Here is a 26131-nt window from a genome sequence, read left to right on the forward strand (position 1 = left end):
GTTACGCGTGCGCCGACTTATAACTCAGACGTCTGATCAACACTGGATAGGTTAAGGAGGGGGTCTGCCATGGCCTCCAAGGTCTCCGGAATTAAATACCATAAATTTCTGTATGTGGGGTCAAGTTAATAGCCTGGTATGCGCTACCGAGGTCAACTGTCTTGAGGAATTGGGCTTGCGGATTGATGCATCATTCCAGCGTTTATATAATTCCCAAGAACTGATTGAAAGGATTCGCAACTCATTTCAGAGGCGAGTTCAATGTTGCATTCAGACGAATGGTCAACATTTAGAACACCTACTTAACATTAGAGATACTATGTGTTCTTAGAGACACAAAATGGATTGTATCTCGATAACTGTTGATTTGTGGACACATGATTATCGGAGCTTCTTAGCTACTTTTGCCCTGTACTTTGCATGTGTGGACGGCCCCGATAGCTGTGTGGCCAGCACGGTGGTCTGTCACACCAAGGGGCCTGGGTTCGATTTCCGACTGGGTCGGAGATTATCTCCGCTCAGGGACTGTGTGCTGTGTTGCCCTCATTATCATTTCATCATCATCAGTGGAAGGTAACGGGAAACCACCACCAGAATCACTTCCCTAGACGATCTCTGACGAGGCTTCTTCCATGACAAGACCTGCTGTAAGGCAGAACACAAAGTTAAGTTTCATGCGTGAATTATTGACCATCACTTCTGAAACACCCTGTATATTATTATTATCTTTGGATCCCTTGTATCAGGTAACTCTCTAATCCTTACGTGAAGTGAACACACGTGGCTTAGCCTGTTAATCTAGACTGTTCTATTTAGAAATCTGAAAGATACAGACGTAATTAATCGCGACGTAATTATGCTGACGTCCCACTACGTCTCTCCGTGTCTCCATAGGCTGGTTTACTTTCTGACTTTAAAAATGGCAGAAGACTACCACTGACAGCTGTTTTGAGAGATGTATTTACTGATTACAAGAGTGGCTTACTAAGACTCGTACAGCTGATGAAGACATAGTATCTAAAATTACTTGTAGTATTAAATAGGTACGGATCTTATCTCGAGCGAGAGGTTGTATATCATTGACTTGCACGGAGCAACTGTGTCAGCATCGCTGGAAGGAATTAAACTGGTATACAATTTGGACTGGAACACTCACTCCGTCTTCAGGCCATGAGTGGCCTACCGGGACCATCCGACCGCCGTGTGATCCTCAGTGGAGGATGTGGATAGAAAGGGCGTGGGGTTAGCACACTGCTCTCCCGATCGTTATGATTGTATTCTTGACCGAAGCCGCTACTATTCGGTCGAGTAGCTCCTTAATTGCCATCACAAGGCTGAGTGCACCCCGAAAAATGGCAACAGCGCATGGCGGCCTGGATGGTCACCCATCCAAGTACTGACCACGCCCGACAGCGAATAACTTCGGTGATCCCACGGAAACCGGTGTATCCACTGCGGCAAGGCCGTTGCCAATTTGGACTGGAACATTTGACATTATTAAGTGAAAGTGTTGATTGTGTCTTGCCGCTGGTGTCTTTTACGTATGACCAGAATCTCTTTGGATTTTCTGCCACATTTTGGATGAGTTCCGTTGTGGAAGCTATTAAAATCATCTCACATACGTCGTATCAGGGAAGCCACTTGTTCCTGAACACATTGATCACTATCGCTCCTATCACCTATAATAATCGAACACACAATATTACAGAACACAGATAATTTATGGAATGAATAGGCGAACCTGTTGGGTTGAAAAGAAAATAAGCTTTCAGATGGAACTATTCTTACTTACACGGCATCCCATCGCCGTATAGGCGTCTCCAGACACGTCTTCGGCCTGGAATCTCCTTGACTGGAGTAGAATTGTCTTCAGTAATCAGTCTCGCTTCGAATAGAGCACAGACAACCAGGAAGATAGCAATGGGACACAAACCGGACTGTCCCTGCCATACAGCCCGATAAACAGGACAGATAGTCTGGTGTGCCATTTATTTTCTTAGCAGGACCTCTTTAATTGTTATCCACGGCTCACTTTCATCACAGCGGTACGTCGACGACATTCCACGACCCGTTTTCTTGTCCTTCATGAGAAGTAATCCTGAACTTACATTTCAGCAAGATAATGCCTGTTCGCTCTAGGCGAGAGTGTCTTCTGCTTCTCTTTGTGCTTGCCAGACCCTTCCTTGGCCAGAAATGGTTCCGGAACTCTTCCCAATTGAGAACATTTGGAGCATTATGGGAATGTCCGTCCAATCAGCTTAGAATTTTGACGATCTAATATCCCAGTCGGACAGAATTTGGCACGACAACCCTCAGAATAATATCCAGCAACGATGTCAACCAATGCTAAGTTGAATCACTGTTTGCGTAAGAATTAGAGTTTGATCAAAGAGTTATTGAAGTGTTCAGTTTGTGATTCTTTTTCTTTTGAATAAATGATCCATTTCATCCTAAATTTTAATCATTTGTTTGTCTGTAGGCCTACAATTATTCACACGTACTAATTTGGATAATTCCTTCGTAGTGGGTCGTTTCTTTTGACTTAGACCGCATAGTTAAAGTAGCGACAGAGGAAGAAGGGTTTCAAATACTAACCATAGAATAAAAATTAGACAATTAACTTTTATTTCTCGATGTGATAATTAGAACATTATGGCCAACCCTTATACTTGTACTCTCATTTTCGCAGCACGTGTTCTACATCTACATCTACATGGATACTCTGCATATCACATTTAAGTGCCTGGCAGAGGTTTCATAGAATCACCTTCACTCTTCTCTGATATTTCAATCTCGTATAGCGCGCGGAAACAATGAACACCTATATCTTCCCGTACGAGCTCTGATTTCCCTTATGTTATCGCGGTGATCGCTCTCCTCTATGTAGCTCGTTGTCAACAAAATATTTTCGTTTTCGCAGGAGAAAGTTGGTGATTGGAATTTCACGAGAAGATTCAGTCGCAACGAAAAACGCCTTTCTTTTAATGATTTCGTGCACTAAACCTGTATCATTTCTGTGACACTCTCTCCCATATTTCGCGATAATTCCAAATGTGCTGCCTTTCTTTGAACTTTTTCGATGTGTTGCGTCAGTCCTATCTCGTAAGGATCCTACCCCGCGCAGCAGTATCCTAAAGGAGGACGGTCAAGCGTAGTAGGTCCGTTACATTTTCAAAGCGTCCTTCCAATGAAAGGCACTCTTTGGTTAGCCTTCCTCACAATATTTTCTGTGTGTTCCTTCCAATTTAAGTTGTTCGTAATTGTAATACCTAGGTATTTAGTTGAATTTAGGGCTTTTATATTAGACTGATTTATCGTGTAACCAAAGCTTAACGAGCACATTTAGCACTCATGTGGATGACCTCATAGTTTTCGTTGTTTAGGGTCAACTGCTACTTTTCGCACCATTCAGATACTTTATACAAATCGTTTTGCAGTTTGTTTCGATCTTCTAATGACTTTATTAGTAGATAAACGAAAGCGTCATCTGCAAACAACCAAAGAGGACTGCTCAGATTGTCTCCCAAATCGTTTATATAGATAAGGAACAGCAAAGGGCCTATAACACTACCTTGGGGAACGCCAGAAACCGCTGCTGTTTTACTCGATGACTGTCCGTCAATTACTACGAACCGTGACCTCTCTCACAGGAAATCACAAATTCAGTCACATAACTGAGACGATATTCCATAAGCACTTAATTTCACTACGGGCCGCTTGTGTGGTAAGTGACATAAGCCTTCCGAAAATCCAGAAATACGGAATCGATCTGAATGAAGTCCCTTGTCAATAGCACTCAACACTTCATGTGAATAAAGAGCTAGTTGTGTTTCAAAGGAACGATGTTTGCTAACCCCATGTTGACTGTGTGTTAATAGACAGTTTGCTTCGAGGTAATTCATAATGTTCGAACACAATATATATTCTAAAATCCTGCTGCATATCGACGTTAACGATGTGGACCAGTAATTTAGTGTTGTGGCGTTATACAGGGTGTACTTGGACCCTGGATTTTGGCACCTTGTGGCGCTCCTTGATCAGAGCAGCACACGCTTCGCCAGTGACCGCAGGCACTCCCCGAGGCGCCACGAAGCGTGTAACGGTCAAAGGGAGCGGTTAATTAGCGCGCGCTCGCAGCCCGTTGTCCGGTGTGGCGCGCAGCGGCGCTGCGGGGCTCTGCCGTTGCCATGGCGACGCGCGGCTGCGCCGACATCGGAACGACGCCCCTGGGATGTGAGCGGGCTGCGCGCTTACCGGCCTCGCGGGACAGTCCTGTGTGCCCGTAATTGAGCAGCCAGAAGCCGGCGGCTGCGGTAGGCTGCTTCAGCCTACTGATAGTTGCGCGCCAGGCGTCGCGGAAGACACTCTGTCCCGGTTCGAGAGTTGGCACCGTCGCTGCCGCGTGCGATCTCGCAGCTGCTTCTCATGACGCTGTCTACTTAGTCTCAATGTAACCGCTTTGGGACCATAGCTTGAGGTGTCGAAGAGGTATACGCATTCTTTAACCGTCCGTCGCTCGCGGGTCATCCATATTACTTTCTCGCTCAATTTTGTCTGGCAGTGCAGGGTTGCGATCGCGCCATTTTCAGTACCTTTCTGTTAACTTTCCAGCAATTAGCTCCAATCGTTGTTGGCTTTCAAGTTGCGAAATATACAATGTTTATGAAACATTATTATGAGAGTTGGGCAAACTGAAACAATTTACTGTATCGAAACAAATGAAACAGTACGAGGTAATGTTTCGATACGCTGTTTCGAAACAGTGAAACAGTTTATGTTTTTTAATTTAATAAACCTACACATTTTATCATCTTGAATGTCTACTGTATAAGTACGTCCATATAAACACAAATGAGGTGCGAGAGCACTAATCATATCGCAGGAAGTATGAAACTATCACTTAACACGTCTTGGCTGTTTCGTATTTCATGCAGCAAATGCGCTGCTTTCGTGTCATTTGACTTTCTTACTTTTCAGTTGGCTGAGGACAACCATAGCTGAAGACAGAAGAACTATCACGAACGGAACTGGAGGTGGGAGCAAACTGCAGAAACAACGGATATGCTACTGGGATTCCCACATTCCGTTAGTATGGGTAATACACCCATCCAGCTAATTTCCATGCACACAAAGGGAATCATTGTGGATAATAGGGACAGTGACTATAGACTCACAAATAATTCGAATAAATAACAAAATATAACAGAAAAACATTTTGTCTTTCAAGGTGTTTCGAACCGTTACTATAAATTCACCTTGTTCCCAGCCCTTCCCGTTAACCATTACACTATCAGTGATATGTCAAACAGATTGCTTGCAATTATACCTACATCAGATTTGTATATATGTCTAATAACTGTCACTCTACGCCTTTTTTTGTTCAAAATGTTGTAGGCTTACTTGCGTTTCTTAATATGATTACTGTACATGAACAGAGAAGCGTATGTTATAAAAAAGTGTAATTTAACTGAATGATTTTCACATATTTATTATTCTGAATGTGAATAGTATGCGTTGTTTTGTTTGGTTAGTGTTTATAAAGCAGATGTTACGCCATTTCGGAATATGACAGTCAGCCAGAAACGAAGCTTTATTTTCGGACATCTTAAGCTCCATGCTATTGCTTGTCAAAAAGATTTCGACACTCTTGAAAGTGTTTCACGAAGTGGTATGTTGTGTTTCAGTACCTGTGCCGATCCCGAATCTCGTCCGACACAGAGCGGAATGAAACATCACTGTTTCGATACAATTAGTCCGTTCCAAGCAAAGGTCGACTGAAACAGCCTTATTTTGAAACAACGATACAGTTTCTGTGTCTGGGTCGAGATCGAGACAGGGGCGAAATGAAACACCACTGTTTCGAAACAGTAAACAACAGCCGTTCCGAATCACTGAAACAATTCCACATATCGATACAATGTATCGAAACATGTAAACAGTGGCCAAGTCTAATTATTATTGTCTGGAGGACACCTGTCATCCGCGAGAGCTCTGCTGCCACAATCTGAAACAAAGTGTCTGTATTGCGAGGGTCACTCCAAATAAAGGCACTTTTTTTTAGCCATCTTTTATTCTACATGTTTGAAAGTTTTACAGTGTGTGGATACATCCTTTAGTAATAATATTTTCATTTCTCCACATAATTTCCATCCCTCTCAACTGCCTTACGCCATCTTGGAACCAGCGCCTGTATACACGCACTGTAAAATTCTTGACCAACCTGTTGGAGCCACTGTTTGGCAGCGTGCACAAGGGAGCCATCATCTTCAAACCTTGTTCCACGAAGAGAGTCTTCCAGTTTCCCAAATAGATGATAGTCACATGGAGCCAGGTCAGGACTGTAAGGCGGGTGTTTCAGTGTTGTCCATCCGAGTTTTGTGATCGCTTCCATGGTTTTTCGGCTGACATGTAGCCGTGCATTGTCGTGCAACAGCAAAACATCCTCCTTTTGCCGATGTGGTCGAACACGACTCAGTCGGGCTTGAAGTTTCTACAGTGTCGTCACATATGCATCAAAATTTGCGGTGGTTCCACTTGGCATGATGTCCAGAAGCATGAGTCCTTCGGAATCGAAAAACACTATAGTCATAGTTTTTCCAGCAGAAGGTGTTGGTTTGAATTTTTTTTTTCTTGGTTGAACTTGCATGATGCCACTCCATTGATTGCCTCTTTGTCTCTGCTGAAAAATGATGGAGGCACGTTTCATCACCTGTATCAGTTCTTCCAAGAATTTCATCTCCACCATTATCGTATTGTTCCAAAACTTCGCTGCATACCGTTTTTCTTCTTTCTTTGTGAGCCACTGTCAACCTCCTGGAAACCCTCCTGGCACAAACTTTTTTTAACGCCTACAATTTCAGTATTCTGCAAACACTTCCTTCCCCTATCCCATCTTAGCGTGACAATTCGTTCACTGTGATGCGTCTGTCAGCGTCGGTAACCAACCAGAGGGACCCTGTAATGTCAGCAGATCAGCTGAAGATATTGTTCTTCTAATGGTCGAACTCTTTCAAATGTTAGAATATATTATACTGTATATGAATATTAAATGTATTAGATTTAGATGTAATAAAAAAACCATTAAATCAGTCATAAAGGCCGTTCGAAGTATACAAATAGACCGCATGCTTTGTGGATGACACCTGTCATCCGCACGAGTGACCATGTCACGAATTTTCGCGCAAGTAACGGAGGGTTAACTGCTCGAAGCTCCAGAGAATAATATTCTTTGCATAGTTGACTGGGTGTTGTGTGATGTCCTTATGTTAGGTTTAAGTAGTTCTAAGTTACAGGGGACTGATGACCATAGCTGTTAAGTCCCATAGTGCTCAGGGCCATTTGAACCATTGAACCATAGTTGACTTGAAGTCAACTGAGTAAAAACCGTAAAAGGTTTTGCTCATGTGTAAAATCAGTAAGCTGTTCTAAATCACCTGTTCATTAACCCAGCGACCACACTGCCACTGAAACGGAAGATAACAGAAAGAACGTCAAAGTACTGAATAAGCACTTCGGAAACTCGGAAGATTGTAACACGGTACCGCTTTTTAATCATTGTAACACGACGAAATGACAAACTTTGAGATATACGATCGCGGAATAAAAAGTTAACTGCAATTGCTTAGCAGTGGAAAGAGATCAGGAGCAGACGAGACAAATATGAGCCACTGAGAGCCGATGTGGTGTAACTCAACTTTTCCCAAATCTGATAAATGAAATTTTAACGTTTCGTTTGATGTAAACTAATCCTTTACAATAATTCATGATACATCTGATAAAATATACAAATTAAATATTATAATTACATTTACTACAGACCTTTTAGTTGTTTTGACCTTAAATTCCTATTTATAGCCCCTAAAATTTGAAGTACCACTTTTCCTCTCAGCAGTTTACCCTTAGTAAAAGATAAAGTGGTATGGATCAAGCTTTGTACAATTTTTTTTATAAAAGTTTTAGTGAACTTGGATCGCTGAGAAGGTTTACGCTGTCTTTTAATGTCCATAATTACAATTTGTTTATAAAACAGAATCATAATGAGATTCAGTAAATGTAAGTCTGCACCATGATAAATAAACTGTTGTTCCTAAATGTCCGAATTTCTTAAAGTGCAATTCTCTTCATGCCGATATTTCAAGAGGTTTCTAATGGAGCTCGTCTGTTTACTCAATATCTCCATCCACGTTGTCTTTCTCTGCTGAGCAGAAAGCTTGTCCAGGTCCAGATTCCTGAGCCGAACTTGCGGTTGTCATTTGGGCGAAGAAAGTTTGGTGCGCCAGAGGCATGTACGCAGCATTGTTGAGAATGTTGAGTTGAACACTAGACAAGCAAGAACGGCCAGGAGCATGATGTAAAGTTAAAATATCCAGATGTTTGAAAGCGATTCCTACAACAAGATATTCGTTGTATAAAACGAGATGTGGGCAGCCTTTCTGGAAACGACGCCATCGAGCGTGGAGCCAACTGAACTTTTCATTTTCCGTGTTACTCTTTCTAAATGTTCCACTTTTCTTTGGGTCCTCTGTTGAGAGAAAATCATTAAGTTCCATTCTACAAGCGGTAAAGGGTTGTTTTCTCCTTGACTTTTGAACGACGCTACACCGATCACCGATGTGAAAATTTGAGCGATATTTGATTTTCTCTCGACAACTCTGAAACCTCGACAACTCTGAAACCTCGACAACTCTGAAACCTCGACAACTCTGAAACCTCGACAACTCTGAAACCTTGACAACTCTGAAACCTCGACAACTCTGAAACCTCGACAACTCTGAAACCTCGACAACTCTGAAACCTCGACAACTCTGAAACCTCGACAACTCTGAAACCTCGACAACTCTGAAACCTCGACAACTCTGAAACCTCGACAACTCTGAAACCTCGACAACTCTGAAATCTCGACAACTCTGAAATCTCGACAACTCTGAAATGTCGACAACTCTGAAATGTCGACAACTCTGAAATGTCGACAACTCTGAAATGTCGACAACTCTGAAATGTCGACAACTCTGAAATGTCGACAACTCTGAAATCTCGGTAACTCTGAAATCTCGGTAACTCTGAAATCTCGGTAACTCTGACATCTCGGTAACTCTGACATCTCGGTAACTCTGACATCTCGGTAACTCTGACATCTCGGTAACTCTGACATCTCGGTAACTCTGACATCTCGATCGTTTCGTGGAAACGAGTGTCCCGATAACATTAAGTTATGGTCAACAACACGGATCTCATTGCTTTAGTTCTTTACAATCTCTATCCAAAGTTATCTTGGGAGCCTTTTGATGACAAAGTCTCATCCCAAATGTACATAAAGCCATCTCGCATGCCAATGTTCTGTTCATAGCTTTTATGAATAGACCAGAAAAGCATAATGTATAGTATATGTATTTAATGTGGCTTCACTTCTTAATTCGTGTAGGCTTTAACCTAGACTTTAACATGGAGTGTAAACTTCCTTTATAAAGACATCACATGTAGATATTACAAATGCAAAGAAAGGAACAATGCCAATACTTACTAGCACTGTTGCAATGCCTTTTTTTATGGAAATAGTATTTCACATAAAATGTCTAGCGTAACTATCCAGACCGACCATAAGCGGAACCACCATGTAAAAAAATCAGAAGCCAGACTTGGAGGGATAGGAAGAACCTTAAGGAAATGTAACACACCCACCAACTAAGCGACTTATAAGACGCTTGTTCTACCGATTCTTCACTACTGTTTATCAATATGAGATCCTTACCTGATAGTAACCAGAGAAGAGATATAGAAGATCCAATGAAGAACTCCGCATTTCTTCTCGGGGTCGCATAGCCGGTGCGAGGCCGTTACTCGGATGCTCAACAAACTGGAGTGGCTGACGTTACAAGAGAGGTGTTGTCCATCACGGAGAGGTTTACTGCAGAAATTTCGGGAGAGCACTTTCTACAAAGAGTCGGACAACATGTAACTTCCTCCCACATAAATCTCGCATAATGACCGCGAAGAGAACATCCGAGGAATTAGATCCAGTACAAAGGCTTACTGACAATAATGGGGTTTACTATTGAGATTTCGAGAGAGCACTTTCTACGAAGAGTCAGGCAGCATATTACTTCCTCCAACATAAATCTCGCGTAATGACCACGTAGTTAAATCCGAGGAATAAGAGCCAGTACAAAGGATTATTGACAATAATTCTTCCCATGCGCTACTAGTGATTGGAACAGGGTAAGTGGAATCAGTTAATGGTACCGGAAGTACCCTCAGCCACACATCGTTAGGTGGCTTGCGGAGTATGATGTAGATTTAGGTAGCCCTTGGCAATACATAAGGCCAGTAAAGCAAAGACGGATAGCTGATGCTGCACGCAGTGCAGCCACAAAACAGAGGTTATGGCCACGTACTGTAAGAGCTGTGCTTCCAAACCTCCGGTGGACCAAAATAAATTACAGAGAGGGGATGTGCCGTCACTGAGTTGTCCACACAGAGTGCAGTCAGAAGGCGTAACCAGCACGCAAGGAAAATTATTCGGTTTACTGCTGCAATATGTGTCCATCATCGCTCTGAAAGGTGAAATTGAGTCACCTTTCAGGTCCAACTAGGGTGACCAGAGCATCTGACCAGACAAGGAAATCAGGCTTCGTGATGTCATGGCCGCCTCACAGTGGCAAAGGACACAGGACAGCCCTGTATAAATATACTGTAGTGTCTAGAACCGCTCGGCCACTCCGGCCGGCGGATCTGTGTTGACTTGTCATCTACAAAGTTAGTAGGTGTCCAGCTTAGAGATTGTATCTATGTGAGTGTAACTCCTGGTCTTCTAGCCTCCTGCACTATCAAATGGTTCCACCTCGGGGAAATTCCTGCTGCTAGCTGCAGCGCCACCAACTGAGTCAAGATCAGTGGGGAGCTCTTGGAGCTATCTTCCAGTGGGCTTTCTGGTGGCGTAGTCAGCAGAGGCAGTGAGCAGATCATCATTCGTCGTCATCGCGGGGTGCCTCTGCTAGCACTCGCCTGTATTCTTGTTAGCAGACTTTGATGCTGCTGGCTTTTCTTATGATAAATGCATGCACTCTCAGCAGTGTTGGTGGGTGCCTTCGGAGGCGGCATATTCAGTGCAAGTAAGTGCTTGCTTCCCAGTTACCAACTTTCTGGAGCTCCCTGTGATTGTACACAGTGTGGATGGTAACGCTAGTACGGTATGGATAGTGACCCTTTGATGCTGGTGGGCACTACTGCCTCCCCGGCTCCCTCTGCTGCTGTAATTGAAACAACACACAGAACTTAGGCATTAGCGCACTCCAACTTGACATGTGCCATGACTCCTCCTCTGCTGATGCAAGCAAACCGGTGAATCAAGAAAATTGTGTATCTTTGAACAGAAAATGTTTATTTTGTTAAGGCCGTTTTTTTGGTACCATCGGGTGCCAGACAACGCATCCCACACGTAGCCTCTGCTAACACACACCCGATCCATCAAGATTCTGACATCGAGGACCTATAAGAGCCATCCAGAGAGCGTTACATGGCATTGCGAGTGTACAGAGTGCAAAGAAACTGTACGGAAAAGCTTACAGGCGCCCTAGGGGTGTTTTGAATAACGAAGGGAGGAGTCTAACCCAAGGAACTGCATCGTTGTTGTGTCTGGAATGTGTGTGTTCGAGGACACTGAACGCCATGGAAGCTCTCAGAGAAATTGGGAGTACTTCTGATTCTGGTTCATCAGCATATAAACCTATCTTTTTCGCACAAGGGTGGTCTCCTACAGTTGTAGCACTATTGGCCGGTTGTTTCCGGAGATTGACTACTATCGTTATGTCTTTCCTAAGACACTATCTACAATCATTCGAAGTTTGTCGGTATGGATTCGTTGGTCAAAAAAGTTCCGCAACGTCCTCGTGAGTAGCATATTCGCAGTTCTTTTCGGAATCAACTGTCTCAATGAAATTTTCAGTACAGTATGTCACCACGTACTCTCATTTGTTTAATAGCCATCAATGTAAATCTGCATTCTCCTCGCAGTTTAATAGAAGAGAAATGGGGAACACTGCTACGCTCACACACAACCGGCCATTAAAACTGCAGCACCGTTCAAATACAACAAATGTTAAATTGTCATGAAATGCTTGGATGCACAAGTAACTGGCAGTTCAACAGCACGGCGCAAAATAAGTAATAGTAATGCAATCTTCATTCTACACATAAGGAACGTTTATACAGCGTGTTTTCCTTTCAGATATGGCGTTTCAAAGCAGGATGAGGTGTTGTGGTCATCGTCTACCTAAGTGAAGGCCAGAGTCTTTTCCCTGATGCCAGAGAAGATGGCAAACCCAGCCAGGTATAGAGAAATGTTGTTTCGCTATTACTGTAAAGACGAGGCACTAGGAGTGTGCTTTAGTGGCCTCCTACGTTTCTCAGCCAATTGTTTATTGATCACATTCAGACTAGTCTACGGCGAGTGCTGTGAACAATAAAGTGTTTAGTGCCTGAGAGAACAAATGTTTCTGACATTCGTGTTGGCACTGTATTAGGTACCTGATATAATTTTGGATGAGGTCAAGTGGATACTGAAACAAACGCAAAGTATTGGATCACTTTATCTAGTTAAACAGAAGTAATATCCGGCGTTCCGCAAGGAGGTGTTATAGGTCCTCTATTGCTCCTGATCTATATTAACGACATAAGAGACTATCTGAGTAGCCGTCTTGGATTGTCTGCAGATAAGGCTGTCATTTACCGTCTTATAAAGTCATCAGATGGTCAAAACGACTTGCAAAGTGGTTTAGGTAAGATATCTGTATGTTGTGAAAAGTGGCGGTTGACCCTTAATAAGGAAAAGTTTGATGTTATTCACATGAGTACTAAAAGAAATCAGCTAAATTTCGATTACGCGTTAAGTCACACAAATCTGAAGGCTGTAAATTCTAATAAATACTTAGGGATTACAATTACAAATAACCTAAATTGGAACAGTCACATAGACAATATTGTGGGTAGAGCAAATCAAAGACTGCGATTCATTGGCAGAACACTTAAAATGTGCAACAGGTCTACTAAAGAGACTGCTTACACCACGCTTGTCCGCACTATTCTGGAGTATTGCTGTGTGGTGTGGGATCTGCATCAGGGGAGACTGACGGATGACAGCGAAAAAGTACCAAGAAGGGCAGCTCGTTTTGTATTATCGCGAAATAGGGGAGATAGTGTCACAGACATGATACGTGAATTGGAGAGCAATCCTTAAAAGAAAGGCGTTTTTCGTTGCGACTGGATCTTCTCATGAAATTTCAATCAGCAGTTTCCTCCTCAGATTGCGAAAACATTCTGTTGGCACCCACTTACTTAGGGAGAAATGATCATCACGATAAAATAACAGGAATCAGGGCTCGCACAGAAAAATTTTAGTGCTCGGTTTTCCCGCGCGCCGTTCGTGTATGGAACGGTAGAGAGACAGCTTGAAGGTTGTTCATTGAACCCTCTGCCAGGCACTTAATTGTGAATAGCAGAGTAATCAAGTAGATGTAGATGTACATGAGGTGTGAGGGTTCTGTAAGTATGAGAGTGCAATTTTGCCGTCCCAAAAATATCTTTACCTGGCGCCTCATATGTATAAAGGAGATAGGAATCTTAAGAGGTTCGTTCTTTGAGGCACCGAGAAGACAGAGCCAAAACACATTTCTTTCTTTATCTGTAGGCCTCTGGGAGTGAAAATGCGGGAATTTCTTCGGTCAGCCTGCTCTGACGCGGTAGGTTTGGAAAATTATTGAAAAGTGGGAGGACGCTCCAGGACAACCGACTCGTATCATTGGATGACTACACGTGAGAGGCTAGGTTTTCCTCTCAAGGAAGGGCGAATGTCACGTGGTAAAAGAGGAGGAACTAAGGCGGAACTTAGTCTGTTGCTAGAAAGAGGATTTCTTCGAATTCTGCTCGCAGAATTCTCTGTGAGAAGTAGTCATTTCACTTTAAAGCTCCTACTGTAGCATAATTTAAAGTTTGCGTTAGGCAGCTTTTGCAGATTCACAGCCATCGTCCGACAAAGTGGCCTCCGACAGCACCAATGTCGCCAACACAAAGACCCTGTTTTTAAAAACAAAAGGTGAAATCTGCAGTCAGATTAGGCGTGTATGGGTCACAATACACTCAGTGAACATTACATTTTTAAGTAGTAGGTGGAAGACGCCCTCCTGGTACGCATAATTTTACGAACTTTAATTTTGGCAATCACTGTTGTCAGATCGCAGAAATGGATCAGTGTGCCAATAATGTAGTAACCCACGTATCGGTCCCTTGTCTTTAATCTCTACCAGCTATAGTTAATCGTAACTGTTTCATGTTCTGTAGGTAATTTGCCAGTGAATAACATAGTATTAAAGATGTTTGTGTTGTCGTGTTATAGTTCACTGCACAACTTGCTCTCGGTTTGTGTGAGGATTTTTAATGAACAACAGAACTTATAGTAACTTTGATTTTCATTACAAACGTATCACACCTGGCCACAAAATTAAATCATGTCGCTATTCCACCACCTTTTGAACTACGTAGAGTCATAATTTAGCCTTCATAAAAAAAATCTTGCATAACAAATTATAGTTTACAATCTTCATTGGGCATCTACGTACAGATACAGGCTAATTACCTAAAGGCGTGGGTGGTGGGGTAGTACACCACTTTCTTCGTGGATGAGTTACATTTCCTTAAAATTCTTCTTATGAATCTCAGTCAAGCTCGTGCTAGCAGGTACCGAAGGTAATTTCATTCTGTTGATTCTTTCTTCCAGTGGAAGGCGATCACGAGAAGGACGCGATATGCTCGTGTGTAACGCGTTGAAAGCAAACCTAGTGCTGAAATGTTGTTAGCAGGGACGTATCGCGATACGTAAGAGCCCTTAAACTACCCTCGACATTGATGAGACGTGCCCGACGTACCATCATGATACAGGCCCACAATGAGTAGGACCCAGCTCCCTCAGAATCCCATCTCTGGGACAACCATTGGCATCTGCCCACCTCCACAATTGTCTATGTAATCATCAGACGTGATTCAAATAATTCGTTCACTGCTGAAGAGCTCCCGAAAGTATTAATTCAGCTTTCATTCCGAGTGTTTTCGAGCTACCTAAATCACGTACCACCTTACTGTGGGGTATATAACATGGTTCGTAATTGACTCCCAGAGACCAAACGGATCCAAAGACAGTTCCACACTGTCTGCCTGTACGCAACAATCAGAGTTGCTTGAAAAAAGGCGGCGCGCATTACTTTTGAATTCTCCTCAGAGTATTTACTTGCTTCAATCTGTTTGTAGTGGTAATCAGCTGCTGCTGTTGATTGCGGACAGCCGCTGCGATGCAAACATTAAATGTTTTGGTCGCATGATACCACGCGAATGTTCGAATGGATTTTGCGACACCTGGGTGGGAAACCGACTTTCCTGAAAATGCTTCTTGTCGTAAAGTGACAACGTCCGCACAGTCTCGGCTTGTAAAGACCCTTCGAGGGACATTCAGCGATTGAAAAGTGAACAGAGGCCGCAGTGAGCTTTTCACGATTGGTGAGGCAGCACGCTGTACTCAAAAGTAGGGAAAACTGAGGTTCACTGCTACCTCTGCCATACATCTGGCTGCACGCAGCAATCTTCTACACTCCTGGAAATGGAAAAAAGAACACATTGACACCGGTGTGTCAGACCCACCATACTTGCTCCGGACATTGCGAGAGGGCTGTACAAGCAATGATCACACGCACGGCACAGCGGACACACCACGAACCGCGGTGTTGGCCGTCGAATGGCGCTAGCTGCGCAGCACTTGTGCACCGCCGCCGTCAGTGTCAGCCAGTTTGCCGTGGCATACGGAGCTCCATCGCAGTCTTTAACACTGGTAGCAGGCCGCGACAGCGTGGACGTGAACCGTATGTGCAGTTGACGGACTTTGAGCGAGGGCGTATAGTGGGCATGCGGGAGGCCGGGTGGACGTACCGCCGAATTGCTCAACACGTGGGGCGTGAGGTCTCCACAGTACATCGATGTTGTCACCAGTGGTCGGCGGAAGGTGCACGTGCCCGTCGACCTGGGACCGGACCGCAGCGACGCACGGATGCACGCCAAGACCGTAGGATCCTACGCAGTGCCGTAGGGTACGCACCGCCACTTCCCAGCAAATTAGGGACACTGTTGCTCCTGGGGTATCGGCGAGGACCATTCGCAACCGTCTCCATGAAGCTGGGCTGCGGTCCCGCACACCGTTAGGCCGTCTTCCGCTCACGCCCCAACATCGTGCAGCCCGCCTCCAGTGGTGTCGCGAGAGGCGTGAATGGAGGGACGAATGGAAACGTGTCGTCTTCAGCAATGACAGTCGCTTCTGCCTTGGTGCCAATGATGGTCGTATGCGTGTTTGGCGCCGTGCAGGTGAGCGCCACAATCAGGAATGCACACGACCGAGGCACACAGGGCCAACACCCGGCATCATGGTGTGGGGAGCGATCTCCTACACTGGCCGTACACCTCTGGTGATCGTCGAGGGGCACTGAATAGTGCACGGTACATCCTAAACGTCATCGAATCCATGGTTCTACCATTCCTAGACCGGCAAGGGATCTTGCTGTTCCGACAGGACAATGCACGTCCGCATGTATCCCGTGCCACTCAACGTGCTCTAGAAGGTGTAAGTCAACTACCCTGGCCAGCAAGATCTCCGGATCTGTCCCCCATTGAGCATGTTTGGGACTGGATGAAGCGTCGTCTCACGCGGTCTGCACGTCCAGCACGAACGCTGGTCCAACTGAGGCGCCAGGTGGAATTGGCATGGCAAGCCGTTCCACAGGACTACATCCAGCACCTCTACGATCGTCTCCATGGGAGAATAGCAGCCTGCATTGCTGCGAAAGGTGGATATACACTGTACTAGTGCCGACATTGTGCATGCTCTGTTGCCTGTGTCTATGTGCCTGTGGTTCTGTCAGTGTGATCATGTGATGTATCTGACCCCAGGAGTGTGTCAATAAAGTTTCGCCTTCCTGGGACAATGAATTCACGGTGTTCTTATTTCAATTTCCAGGAATGTATATCCCAAGGAGTGTGGAGAAAGAGGTTTCAAACTCAAAAAGAAAAATGAACTATAAAAGTTATGAGGATGAAGACAAAACGCTTCTCACAACAATTTTTATACTTCGATCGCATTCACTGTAATGGATTTAAATATTATTTTGTTTGAATAGATTAATTTTATTGACAAAAAACGAGAAATAGCCGGGAAAAGAACTGGGAACTACAAAGAAGAGTCTATGGAAAACGGGTAGGGATGGGATGCAGTGATACTTGTAATTTGTCAGGATGGTTTTGTGGACCTGTAGAGCTTCATTTGACGCTAATAAAACATGAATTGGAGGTTAACAGTTATTCGCTAGATCAGCTCTGTGTCCTCTCGACAATTGTGGCTGAGCCTCGTGCCTGCGACAAGGTGGAATTCGGCTGACCTCCGCCGTTGGCTCGGCTTGCTGTTCGTCGGAACCGCTATGCCAGCAATTCGGCTGAAGTCTTGCGGGCTGCCGTTTGACAGTGTGCAGGCGACGTTGTAGTGTGAGGATACGCTCCCACACTGTTAGAGCGTTCTCGATCCCATTCCAGAAGAAAACGCTGACCTGTAATGTTGCAAGTTGTGCTGTCGGCTGATCCTGGCCCCAGCTAACGGGTACCCAGTGGTGACTATGGTGATCACCAGGAACAAAGGCACTAGAAGGCCTCTAACACAGAAGTGATAATGAAGTTAGTGCGATAAGCTGTGCTAGATGTACTGGTGTTCAAAGACTCCTCAGTCTTCCCTTGAGTGATGTGATAGGTGGCAGAAAGTGCAAAATGCCACAAGTTGCAGGTTACGGTTACTTGGATGTTGTCATCACAGGAAGAGCAAGCGGTGTAATCACGTGAAGTGCTGGAACATCTAATGTATGGCTATTACTAAACTGTAATAATAACAGATCGAGTGCTTCAGTACAAAGACCATAGATCCTAATGACCAGCTGGATTCAGAGCTGGAAAATTGCGGTGTTTATGGACAAAGGTGGGGCTAAAGCTGAAAGTGGCCTGCTTCTTTACCAATTGTCAGTGGTCCTCTTTCCACTGTGTTCCCTTAAAAATTTGTTACAGGCTATTAACTGCATTGTCAAGTCTTTGAAAGGTGTTATTACATCCGGAGTAAAGCTCTTCTCTCTCTCTCTCTCTCTCTCTCTCTCTCTCTCTCTCTCTCTCTCTCTCTCTCTCTCTCTCTCTCTCTCTCTCTCTCTCTCTCTCTCTCTCGGTGGATATTTTGCTGAACGTAACTGTGCAATTTGTGCTTGGTGACTGTTGCCTATGTAGCAGCATGTGTTCATGTATGCAACAGTATTACAGTGCTGATTGTTCCTTTCTGCTGCATAACTACGTCAACACCTCTGCCAGCTGTAGCCTGTGGCTGTGCCAGTACGTACATATGAAGTTCAATGCCTTCCCCCCTAGTCTGTGACTCCCCGACCCCACGCTCGTGCCGTCTCCTTGTGAGGCACATCTCCCACTTAACTGCCTCCAAGGCAGGATCGTTATACGGCGCTACGCCTCAGGGTGTAAGTGCTGTTATGAAATGTAAAGGTTGGCAGAAAAGAGCAAGTCATGGCAGCCTGCATAGAACCCTTCAGAACACCAGTCATAAAAAAAAAAAAAAAAAAAAAAAAAATTGAAAATTCCTGCTGTACAATATATTGGACAGCGTGTGTGAAGTGAGAAAAATTTAAGGCCCTGCTGAGTTGGTATTCTGTTCCCAGTCACCTCTGCAGACGAAGCGCTTTTCTTGGAACTAGCCCCCTTTAACGCGGGCGCGCGGGCTGTGCCGCTCTGTGCTACCTTCCAGCCTCAGAGACCGGGTTGCGTGTTCTCGCCACGCGGGGCGCCCCTGTTCTGCGGCCGGGCGCGCAGCTGCTCGGCGCCACTTTCGTCGCGACATCGACTCTAATAGCGAGCAGCCGCTTCCGAGCGCCGGGCTGCTACGGAAAGGACACGTGGCGGCGGATTACCAAGTCAAACGTCGCTCATCTGCATACAACAGGCGCGCCGGCGCCGTCTCGCCATCCGGCCCGCACCTCTGTAATCCCTGCCGCAAGGGCGCTACCGGCTGTTTTATGGGCACCACTGCCGGATGCCGGAGGTGAAAGCTGCTGCTAGTACGCCACAAACTGGATCTCTCTCGCCGATACGAAACGTAAGTTCGTCACATGTCCCTTATCTACCTCGACATTCATTCATGAGAAATACTAGGAAGTGCATGGCAGGGGATATTTGCATTGTACGAATAGTACGTATTAAACATAGTGATCGATCCCGTACTTATAACATGTACACGCTGCAAACCAGTGTGATATGCTTGTCAGAGGTTACTTCTCATTGTGTCACATATCAGATACTACATACTTATGTGCCTCATACGTAAATATACACTACACCCATGACACTTCCAAGATTGACACATCCCAGCGATGAAACTGCCCTTAGCTACATCTATATTCATACTTCGTGAAATCTTTCTGAATTGCATGTCAGAGAGAACTCCCCATCATACAGTACACTGTATATCAAGCATAGTCTCGAATTTCAGTTTTATTTCTAAATCTGTACTCTGCAAATCGCCTTGAAGTCTATAACAGAAGGTACTTTCCATTGTACCATGTACGAATCCTATCTAGCCTAAATGTACAACCACATCCTTACTCTTCGAACCACTGAAGTGGTTGACAAAAGGTACTTCCTATTCTACAATATATCAGCATTTCTTTCCATGATGTTCAGGGACGATGTATGGTTAAACTTTTCTGTGTGTGCTGTGACTACTATCACATCACCATCATGAGACATCGTGGGCAGGAAAATAAATATAACACCTAATACTGCTTCTTGAAATTATTTTATGGGGTAGGTACCGTTCGTCTTAAGAGAATTGGCGAGTTCACGTTATTCGGTCTTTTTACAAGTGTCAAATGTATTAGGCCATGATTAAATTTAAACACAAGAAAGTCAGAACTGGAATGGAAATACGCTTTCTTTTTAACAGTGGAGGACCGTCCACAACAATGAGTTGTAAATCGTCGTTTTTGATTATTGAACTGCACAGGAACCTATTAACCGGCCCATTTGTGCCTGTGGCGACCAGTACTTTCAGAAAGATAATGCATCTCCCATGATGCAGACGTACATATCCAGTTCTTAGAGGCAGTGGCGAGTGCGTATTCACAATCTGCGGTGAGGAGTGCCTACGAGGTCTGAGCGGACACTATGTAAGCGGCAGCTGACGCAATGTGACGCTTGAGGTGTATTGAGACACTACACCACACCTCGAACTATGACTCAACGTCTCTCTTTCTCAGTGAACCAATTTTAATACAATTTCTCTCAACAGCGTTAAATACCAAGTACAGGTCTCCTTTTAATTTTCAATAAAATGTCTTTAATTGTTTCTGTGCTACAGGTAATTATATTATTGGTCATTAAAATTTCTACACCAAGATGATATGCAGATGATAAACGGGAGTTCATTGGACAAATATATTATAGTAGAACTGACATGTGATTACATTTTCAGGCAATTTCGGTGCAAAAAATGGTTCAAATGGCTCTGAGCACTATGGGACTTAACATCTATGGTCATCAGTCCCCTAGAACTTAGAACTACTTAAACCTAACTACCCTAAGGACATCACACAACACCCAGTCATCACGAGGCAGATAAAATCCCTGACCCGAAGGGAATCGAACCCGAGAACCCGGCCGTGGGAAGCGAGAACGCTACCGCACGACCACGAGCTGCGGACAATTCGGTGCATAGATCTTGAGAAATCAATACCCAGAACAACCACCTCTGGCGGTAATAACGGCCTTGATACGCCTGGGCATTGAGTCAAACAGAGCTTGGATGACGTGTACAGGTACAGCTGCCCATGAAGCTTCAACACGAGACCACAGTTCATCAACAGTAGTGACTGGCATATTGTGACGAGCCAGTTGCTCGGCCACCACTGATCAGACGTTTTCAATTGGTGAGAGATCTGGAAAATGTGCTGGCCATGCCAGAAGTCGAACATTTTCTGTATCCAGAAAGGCCCCTACATGACCTGAAACATGCGGTCGTGCATTGTCCTACTGAGATGTAGGGTTTCGCAGGGATCGCGATAGGCTACAATCTCAACCGTATCAAAGTCGGAAACGTTATGGTACGCATTTCTCCTCCTTAAACGAGGCGTCACACAACGCCGGTCAACTGCTGTTTGTGAATGAAGAATCGGTTGGAAACTTTTCTCATGTCAGCACGTTGTAAGTGTCGTCACCGGCGCCAACCTAGTGTGAATGCTCTGAAAAGCTAATCATTTGCATATCTCAGCATCTTCTTCCTGTCGGGTAAATGTCGCGTATGTATCACGTCATCGTCGTGTTGTAGCAATGTATGTAAAACAAATATTTTACGTTTCTGTTCTACAGACAGTTACGTAAAACAGATATTGTATATGCTTCAAAAATGACATTTATGTGTTATTGGAATGTGTTTCAACCGAATAAATAGAATATGTGAAGAAAGGAATTCGTATTTATGGGCTGTTAAGGATGTCCCTAAAGTTGTGTAATGGTGGGGTTGCCACATGCACTGAGAAGATACACTCCTGGAAATTGAAATAAGAACACCGTGAATTCATTGTCCCAGGAAGGGGAAACTTTATTGACACATTCCTGGGGTCAGATACATCACATGATCACACTGACAGAACCACAGGCACATAGACACAGGCAACAGAGCATGCACAATGTCGGCACTAGTACAGTGTATATCCACCTTTCGCAGCAATGCAGGCTGCTATTCTCCCATGGAGACGATCGTAGAGATGCTGCATGTAGTCCTGTGGAACGGCTTGCCATGCCATTTCCACCTGGCGCCTCAGTTGGACCAGCGTTCGTGCTGGACGTGCAGACCGCGTGAGACGACGCTTCATCCAGTCCCAAACATGCTCAATGGGGGACAGATCCGGAGATCTTGCTGGCCAGGGTAGTTGACTTACACCTTCTAGAGCACGTTGGGTGGCACGGGATACATGTGGACGTGCATTGTCCTGTTGGAACAGCAAGTTCCCTTGCCGGTCTAGGAATGGTAGAACGATGGGTTCGATGACGGTTTGGATGTACCGTGCACTATTCAGTGTCCCCTCGACGATCACCAGAGGTGTACGGCCACTGTAGGAGATCGCTCCCCACACCATGATGCCGGGTGTTGGCCCTGTGTGCCTCGGTCGTATGCAGTCCTGATTGTGGCGCTCACCTGCACGGCGCCAAACACGCATACGACCATCATTGGCACCAAGGCAGAAGCGACTCTCATCGCTGAAGACGACACGTCTCCATTCGTCCCTCCATTCACGCCTGTCGCGACACCACTGGAGGCGGGCTGCACGATGTTGGGGCGTGAGCGGAAGACGGCCTAACGGTGTGCGGGACCGTAGCCCAGCTTCATGGAGACGGTTGCGAATGGTCCTCGCCGATACCCCAGGAGCAACAGTGTCCCTAATTTGCTGGGAAGTAGCGGTGCGGTCCCCTACGGAACTGCGTAGGATCCTACGGTCTTGGCGTTCATCCGTGCGTCGCTACGGTCCGGTCCCAGGTCGACGGGCACGTGCACCTTCCGCCGACCACTGGCGACAACATCGATGTACTGTGGAGACCTCACGCCCCACGAGTTGAGCAATTCGGCGGTACGTCCACCCGGCCTCACGCATGCCCACTATACGCCCTCGCTCAAAGTCCGTCAACTGCACATACGGTTCACTTCCACGCTGTCGCGGCATGCTACCAGTGTTAAAGACTGCGATGGAGCTCCGTATGCCACGGCAAACTGGCTGACACTGACGGCGGCGGTGCACAAATGCTGCGCAGCTAGCGCCATTCGACGGCCAACACCGCGGTTCCTGGTGTGTCCGCTGTGCCGTGCGTATGATCATTGCTTGTACAGCCCTCTCGCAGTGTCCGGAGCAAGTATGGTGGGTCTGACACACCGGTGTCAATGTGTTCTTCTTTCCACTTCCAGGAGTGTATTATTAAGTAGCACCAGTCACTACTTGTATCGGAAAAATATAGATTTACACCTGTCCTTATTTCATTTAAGATTTGCTATTCATAAAGCTGGGGATTTTCCCTTGTTATGTGAAAATAGATGCGACTTACACTGGCTGTAGCTAGGACCAGGCAATATGAAGGGTGTGTGTTCCCGTGCTCTGAGCTAATCAGCACTAAGAGTGTGTGTGTGTGTGTGTGTGTGTGTGTGTGTGTGTGTGTGTGTGTGTGTGTGTGTGTGTGGACTGGTAGGACTCAGTTAAATGCAAAAAAAAAATGCAATCTGGCGAAAACCACTGCGATTTGAAACAGTGTAGAGTGGACATGTTAAGTTATATGTGATTCGGACGACATTTATGAGACTTTACGTGGAAGACACAAAGCTGCCGTTTCTTGCTACATATCTTTACTCCACTTGGCTTTTACAGAAGGATATCAGGCCAATACTGTGTAATGAATTGTATAGTACTTTGGCAAGCCTAACAAACCATTCAATAACATGTGATATTTAGACTGTAAAGAAAAGAGAGTCAATGGTGGGTTTTTAACAGGGGTCGTGGCTTCGATGGGGATACTGATTGCTAGTGCGAGTGCAATGTGAATGACCTCGAAAGTGAGAGGATATAAAAGTTCCTTCAACAATGCATGAAAACTTGTATTTACAGTTCAAGTATGGACATTGTAAACGATTTTATAGTTTTAATAATTGGAAGCATAAATCAGTTATTTTCCAAAGAACTTATAACGACTAGTAGAGACCCTAATCCAGGTGCACAGAATGATCTCTCAGCAAATCATGTGCGAAGTGCCAACCGAACTAAGAACAAGAGCCTTCCGGCTGCTGTAAAGTTCTGCATCAGCTGTTGTACTGGGAGACCGATCTTTCCCCAACGAACTCAGATACTGAATTCAAAAGACTGTGCAACGGTTCATGGAGTTGGCCCTGGTAGTCAGTCCACAGTGTTCGTTTTCACATTAATCGATACGCATGCGACGTCACTCGTGACCAATATGTTCTAAAACGCCGCACGCAGAATCTGGATTCGTTTCGGGGCTGATGAATCGGTTCTTCTTGGTTATAGAATGGGAGGGTCAGACGTTTTGGACAGCCACTGGGCTAGGGATCATTTGTATGAAAGAAGGATCATCTTACTGTAACTGTCTTACACTAGGGGGTCAGGTTTTCAATATTACACATTTCCTCCACCTTAGGCAAATGGAGCATACTGGTTTCATATTTTTGCACTAAATGTGGTCTATGGTGAATCTTAAGGGGCTTGTGAAGGCACCATTTAGTTTACAGGCGGTTCCTCAGAAAACCCTCAAAAAGCGTTTTTCACCATTTTTTCGTTGATAGCAACGGATGTTTTAAGAACTAACGACAGAAAATTGCTCAAATTTTAATGGTATATTTTCTAGGAATTTATATAGATCTGCCATATTCGCAGTTTCAATGATCTTTATCTGTTACAGAGAAACACACAAGAAACCTAGTTTTTGGGTAACTAAACTGAGGTGCCGATACCAAGACGGCGACGCGCAGAAAAGTTCTGCAGTTTTTACGAATTCCTGCGTCTCCGATCTCTTACAACGTTTAAAACATGCTCGATGTCCTTATGCGTTTCCATGATACGGAGGTTCAAAGTTCACGTAAAGCACCGTGTGCAGTGAAACCGTAGTTTGTGCAGTGACATAGCACAGATGAATATGTTGCGAACTGTATCATTAAAACGGTTCCGAGAACCCTATTTGTAGTACCAAAGCACGTGCAAACATTTTGTGCACATAGAGACAGGCCTGAATTGTAAAATTTGTTTTGAGTTATTTCAATTTTACCTAGGAAAACTATCAACATTTTACTGACCGACAAAGTTCTTTTCATGTGTTATGAATGACGTGCCCTGCTGTAGCAGGGAAAAGAAGAGCACCAGTGGAAAAGGCTCCTATGGGGGCACAAGAAAGGCGAATATGCACCTGTTTCAAAGACTCTGACTGAAAAGTTGGGTCTCACTTGCATTGTTCTACCTTCATCAGTACCTTTAAAAATTTTCCCAGACGTTTAGGCATGCTAACATATTTGTGCTTTTTTATGCTGGTACAGGAGGAGACAGTGGCCGTGGCAAAAAAAAAAAGGAAAGTGAAAAATTCTCGAAGACAGTAACCAGTGCTGGTGGTATAGAAAAGAGCTAAGGAAGCAGTGGAAGTCTAGAGAAAAAGGGGGACGCAGTGGCAGTCGAATATGGCTGACTGTGGCAAAGCAGTACTAGGAAAAAGAGTGAGTGCCAGTGTGAGAGAAATAAAGAGAAGGCGAAAGTGGAAATGGGTAAGAGTCAGTTATAATGAGAGGTAAAATCTATGACAATGACAATGAGGAAGAAAGAGTGACATTGAGAAATGACAGTAGCGGTATAAAGGAATAAATGAGATAATAGTAGTGAGAGACAGTCGGTTGGAGTCAATGACAGTGAGAGGAGAAAGTAGTAGTAGTAGCAGTAGTAGTAGTAGTAGTAGTATAGCAGCAGCAGCAGCGCAAAACGAACTAGTCTAAGTGAATTATTTTATGTGAATTCACTAGAGGGGTTCAAATGGTTCAAATGGCTCTGAGCACTATGGGACTCAACTGCTGTGGTCATTAGTCCCCTAGAACTGAGAACTACTTAAACCTAACCAACCTAAAGACATCACACACATCCATGCCCGAGGCAGGATTCGAACCTGCGACCGTAGCAGTCGCACGGTTCCAGACTGCGCGCCTAGAACCGCGAGACCACCGCGGCCGGCCACTAGAGGGGTGACAACAGCTGAGGCAGCCAGGAACATTTCAGTCCTGAATGAAGACTTTTCTGAATCTGAAAAGTTTCTCCCACATTTGACTCAAACACAATCTTCGAAACTCTCATGTAATCAGGAACAATATATTGGATGCGAAAGGCTAATTATAATCCGTCCAGGGACCATACTACATTTAAAGGAGTCGAAGAACACGAAAAGCGGGTAATAATTGTGAACATAGCGAGACAGGTTTGTAGAA

This window comes from Schistocerca gregaria, chromosome 3 (genome assembly GCF_023897955.1).
Source record: "Schistocerca gregaria isolate iqSchGreg1 chromosome 3, iqSchGreg1.2, whole genome shotgun sequence".
Classification (NCBI taxonomy): Eukaryota; Metazoa; Arthropoda; class Insecta; order Orthoptera; family Acrididae; genus Schistocerca; species Schistocerca gregaria.